Genomic DNA, 6,000 nt, shown 5'->3' with positions numbered 1-6,000 from the left:
TTCTGCGTTTTAATAAATAGTGTATTACTGAAAATGACAGTGAATTTTATTAGTCTCTTTCCCTTTGGTGTGGTGAAGTTGTCCTGGAATAAAATAGAAAGTAGAGAAAAAATAACACTAAAAATTATAACGATTTGTTGTCTTCGTACCTGAATTGTCAAAGAAGAAATAGACGACAGAAAAAACAAAGTAACAGTGAAAAATGAAGCTGACCATCCAATCTCCATTTTGTCAGATCTTTAAACTTTTTACTTTGTTTTTCTCTTCAAAATGTAGGTGAGACACCCACGAAACGTTCAAATATTAAAGTGTTATTATATGCTGTGCTTTCTATTATTTCATTATTACGAGACATGCCAAAAGTTAAGAGCTTCCACTATACTCCTACGTAACAGGTATTAGGATCGATTGACTTACCAAGAGACCACGCTGCCACTAGCTTTGCACTTGACTTCTTCTCCTACTATAATTGTGGAAAGGACTTTGATATAATAGAGCTTTAAATTGTTCCGAATGGCTCCCACAGATCTCTATAAAAAAGTTCATCACGGGTAAGATTTGTTTCTTCAATCTCCGGTACTACTTGGATCAACTACCTTAACCACAGGACCATGCTGCCAATAACCTTCCTAATTGTTTCTCTGCTAATTTAGTTGCCCCCATGGACTTTGTGATGCTTGCTCTGGTTTTAGAAAACCATACCAAAAAACTTACACCAAACAGAGATTACATTTAACAGTATAACGTAATCCCACCAAAATTGAAGATAGTTTTATTTTTTTTTAAGTATTCAAGGTGAAAGGTCACATCATGTGACCTTGAAATGAAAACCTCAATATTTTCATGCGAGACTATTCTTTGCGGTGGCCGCGGTGGCTCAGTAGGTAATGTGTCTGACTACCATGCTAAAGGTCCCGGGTTCGATTCCCGGCTGGTTCAAATCCGGGAACTTTTCTAACGTTGGAAGCGGCCCCGGCGCCCACGCAGCGTCGAATGACATGGATACCTGGGGGAAACCCTGGGGGGTAAAGGTGGTCCCACTCACGACCAGATCAAGAAAGTGTGGGGCGTTACCCCCACACCCCCTATATGCCTTTATGGCGTGGTGCTAAGCACAGGGGAGCACTTTTTTTTTTACTATTTTTTGCGAAAACTATGCTCCTTTAGCTTCAAAATAAGCCCAAGATGGAAGTTACGCCACAATTAGAAGAAAAGTTAGAATTTTTTTTGTTGACCTTATAAGCATAAATTTGACATTTTTTATGAAGTTGGCAACCCTGCTCTGCTGTATGAACACAGTGTATCATTGAGGGCTAAAATTTGCACACATGTAAGTTACTTCATCTCCTCTACGATCCTACCAAATTTCATAAAAATCCGAGATGGTCAGTTTGGGTCCCCAGGCAAGAGGATGGCTTTTGGGACTGAAGCCCCACCCAACTCATGGCAATTAATATCCTTAGAACAATTCCCCAAAATAATATTTCTTTCATCTGTGTTTGTACATGTGTAATCTGATTCTTTTAAAAGCTAGTGTCAAGCAAAAAATACGAAATATCATGCACTACTTATTTGGCTTATTTTCTTCACGAAGAAAGAATCGTCGCTGTGCCACTTCATTGAAGTAAAATAAAATAATTCCAATTTCTTCTTCCAGTTGTTTATCAGAAATTGAGATGATCCTGATTTATTTTCCAGAAGCTACTATACTGATATGCAAGTTGATAACAAAAAAGTAACAGTTCAATTTTGTACAACTAGGGGGAGTAGCTAACTGATGTACACCTGTTCCTTTCTGGCATCCTCGATTGTGTATATATTATAGTATTTTCGATATTTTTTTCACTAAGGGGCCTCCAATATTTTACTTGTGGGGGACCACAGGAAACTGTGCTAATCCACTGATGGTATTCTCCAACTAGCAAAATTTTCGCAAAGCATCCCCCTCAGCTGTCTCATTGTCACCATGTGAAACCATAGGAGCATTCCCCCAGCTAACATTTTTGACTTCAAACACTTTGTATATGTAACATTCACACAGTTGCCGAGAGGTAAAAATATCACACGTGAAATTAAACTGTGGCCACCAACTTTAAGATTGCATCTACAATTGATGAACATGTGCACAATGAGAGAGTAATGTTAACAGAAAAATCATGACACATTGAATAGAGAATGTGAAAAACAGAGCAAAACTTGTTGAGATGTAAGAGAACCTGACTTTATCTTTTAACCCTTTCCCTGTGTTCGGCATATATTACGCCCTTGGTCACTATAGCTTATTCTGGGTTGGGCGTAATAATATGCCCACGAACATCTCTTGACTGAAGTAACCTGTGTTGAATGGAATAATACGTTTTTTTGTTGGTGAAACATATGTTTTGCTATTGAAGAAACAACGACCTTTTATTTAGCCCTCAAAGAAGAAGAAAAAGTAGTAGTTCAGAGGAAAGTAAACCATTTTTGTGTTATGCTGACAAAGTGCAAACCTGAGTTCGTTTGTGTGCTGCATTTAGTCAGTTGCTTTATGTACATTTTTTTTTTGGTGTTGCGTTGTTTGAACTGTTGGTGATATATTTTTTGTTTTTGAGTTTCTAATAGTATTGTCAAACAGGATTGCAAAATATTTTTTTTCCCTCATCCCTATTGAAGATATTGCAATGAAACTTGGCAGACGCATTACGTATAGACTGTAGTATTTTTCAAGGTAGATTATAATGGGGTACCTATATCTAGGGCCGGTCCAGAGGGCCCCAAAGTTACCAAAAGGGATTTTTCAGAGAGAAATTTCCCCAATTATCCCCAATTTCCCTTTCCTCATACTTGATGTACACATGTGCGTGGTACCATTTGAAAGCCTGTTCTATTCTGAAGAGAAAGATGTATGAACCATGATACTCGGATGAATTGTGCTGAAGTAGTTGCTACAAGGTAACCAAAAAAGTTTTTGCCGTTCTAGAGCAGCGATAAACAAAGAGCAATACAGTGGACGGTACGTACCTTTAGGTTTCGAAGTAATCTCCATCAGCATCCAACACATTTTGCCAACGTTCCTGAAGCTGCACAATACCCTGGTGATAAAACCCGGCAGGTTTGGATGCAAAGAAGTCCGTGAGTGCGTTCCCCAGGTCTCCCTCATTTGCGAAGGATCTCCTATGGAGGTGGTTGTCGAGGGAATGAAACAGGTGGTAATCTGTTGGTGCAAGGTCCGGTGAATATGGTGGATGGCACAGTGTCTCTCAGCCAAGTTTCTGAAGGGTCTCCCGGGTCCTCTCTGCCACATGTGGCTTGGCATTGTCGTGCAGGAACAGCACACCCTTCGATTCACCAATGCCGGCTCCTTCTGCCACAATGCATGGTGCACACTTTGCAACTGCTGAGAGTAGAGGTCAGCAGTGATTGTCTGACCAGGTGGAAGGAGCTCGTAATGCACTACTTGCCGACAATTCCACAATACAGAGAGCATAACCTTTCGTGGGTGCAGAGGTGGTCTTGAGGTGTGAGGAACAGGGTCACGTGGCGACAACCAATATCCCGTATGCTTGGGAGTGTCATAGAGGACCTACTTTTCGTCACCAGTGAGCAAGCGATCAAATATGGGTATGTTCAGGTGTCGAGTGAGCAAGGACAAACAGGCTGTCACTCGTTGTTCCTTGTTGGCTGCCGACAATGTGTGGGTTACCCACTTGCTTACTTGTATGACTTCCCTATCCCATGCAGGTGCAGTCAGACTGTTTCAGCGGATACATGGAACCTTTCTGCAATTTCATCACACGTTAGACCACTGTCCTCCTCGATGGCTGCTTTCAGGGCCTCGTCATCCAACACATGTGGTCGTCCACTGCGAGGTTCATCTGAAAGGCTCACATCTCCACGAACGGAATTTCTGGAACCACTGCCTGGCAGTGCGTTCGTTCACGGCATTCTCCCCAAATGCCCGGCAAATGCGACAACTTGATGCGGCAGCTGACAGGCCCACTTTAAAGTCATACAACAAACACACGCGAACAAGCTGCTTCGATACCTCCATTTCTCTTCGACACTGGACGAGCTATGACTGCTGTGTGTGCGCAATGTGCCTGTATTACTGACAGTCGATGGTCAGACTAACTCCCGATCGCTTGGCAGGCACGTGCGTCATTTCGTGTCCTCTCTGTGAGCGCAAGATTAATGGGACGTCAAAAACAGCAAGAACTTTTTTGGTTACCTTGTACTTAAAAAATATTACTACGAACACTCAGAAAAGAAATACACAGAACGGGAAACCATTTTGTAAAAAACTTTCACAGGGAAGGTGTTAAGAAACTTCCAAATTGAAGTGAGAAGAAGAATTTGTCATTTGGAAACAAATCTTCAGAAATAAATTCAAACTTGCATTGGTTGCACCTGTGCAATGGGGCCCTCTCTGCAGGAAAAGGTGCCCACTCTGGTGTCTGCAGCTTGTAGTCCTATTGGTTGTCACTTAGGCATGGTACCCCATGTTGTCACTTCAGTCTGAAAGGTCCCCTACACCAAACATTGTACCAAGTCTTTCTTATTCCTTTAGCTACATCTCCTTTACTTTAGTTCAGTGTACAATTCCATGCACAAAATTTTACTGTTAAACCAAAATTTTATTTTTCCGAAGTCATTTCTTGATGGTTCTTTTTCTTAGAATCTGTCTTTACACTTGTGACCTCACACAGCCATGTTATAATTACAGTAAAAGTATTTATTGTGTTGGTATCAGAGTACTGCATGAAGCCATTTTCGCTTGATCACATTTGTTCGAGTCTCCTACGGTCGAGTATATAGTATCAAATATAATTTCAAAGTGACAATAATCGTAGAAATATATGTGTAAAAATCCATCCTGGTAGTTTCAGCCCCTAATCATCTATTTCATTTTCATATATCACTATGTATTGGTAAGATAGACTAATGCAAATTTTTACATGGAGATGATTATGTTCCCTTAAGCTTCAATTTCACTGCATCCTTCACTTCACGATCCATATTTGAGGCCCCACTATAACAGATAAATTACAGTTTGACGTGGACTACTGGGCATCGAGCATACACCGATCGTTTTGCCCGTTCAAGCATTATTCGCTCGAGCGAAGAAGCTGTCAATTCCGTACACGATCTAGTGTCCTCCGTGACAACTACGAGATGCTCGAGCAAAAAGCTCTTGATGCAGCTCTCTACCGTAGAGAGTGACAACAAACAAAAGAACCTTCGGTTAAAGTCGTTCGCACACCTTCCCCTAGATCCTTTCAGCTCTGGCCATAAGGAAGCATGCTCCTCTCTCCTCCTCGCCGGAGTAAGGTTCACAGGAGTTGAGGGTCTGCGCAGGTGTTTTTGCTGGTGGTTCCACATACTAGATGGTATTAACAAAACCAGTGGAGTTAACACCCCCCCCCCCCTTTTGGCCTAGTATTACTAAAAAAAAAAGAATGTCAAAGGTAGGAAAAAATGACAAAATGAGGGCAGACTACCAAGAAAAAGTATACAGAGGATGGACAAAAATATGGAAACACCTGCAGAAATGCACATTACATTTATTAATATTGAGTAGGACCACCTTTGGTGTGCAGAACGGCCTGCAGTCGACGTGGAATGAACAAAGACAAGTCGCGTATGGTTCTCAAAGGGATGTTGTACCATTCTTCCTCCAAAGCAGCTGCAAGTTATTGTAGAGACGATGGTGGTGGGTAGCGGGCTCTCACACCTTGGTCTCCAAAACTGACCACAGGGGCTCAATAATATTGAGGTCTGGCGATTGTGGAGGCCATGGCAGATGTGACACTTCATCTTCGTGCTCATCAAACCAGTCCTGGACGATGTGAGCTGTAACAGGGGCTCAGTCATCTTGAAACACGGCATCACCATCTGGGAACAAAGTTTGCACCATGGGATGCAGCTGGTCACTCAAAATGGTTACGTAGTCCCAGGCAGTGACATGTCCTTGCAGGGTGATGATGGGTCCGGCAGAATACCAGGAGATGGTTGCCCAAATCA

Source organism: Lepisma saccharinum, chromosome 7 (assembly GCF_977018435.1).
Source record: "Lepisma saccharinum chromosome 7, izLepSacc3.1, whole genome shotgun sequence".
In the NCBI taxonomy this organism is placed as follows: Eukaryota; Metazoa; Arthropoda; class Insecta; order Zygentoma; family Lepismatidae; genus Lepisma; species Lepisma saccharinum.
The sequence above is the reverse complement of the archived record's forward strand: the minus strand, read 5'-3'. Positions refer to the sequence as shown.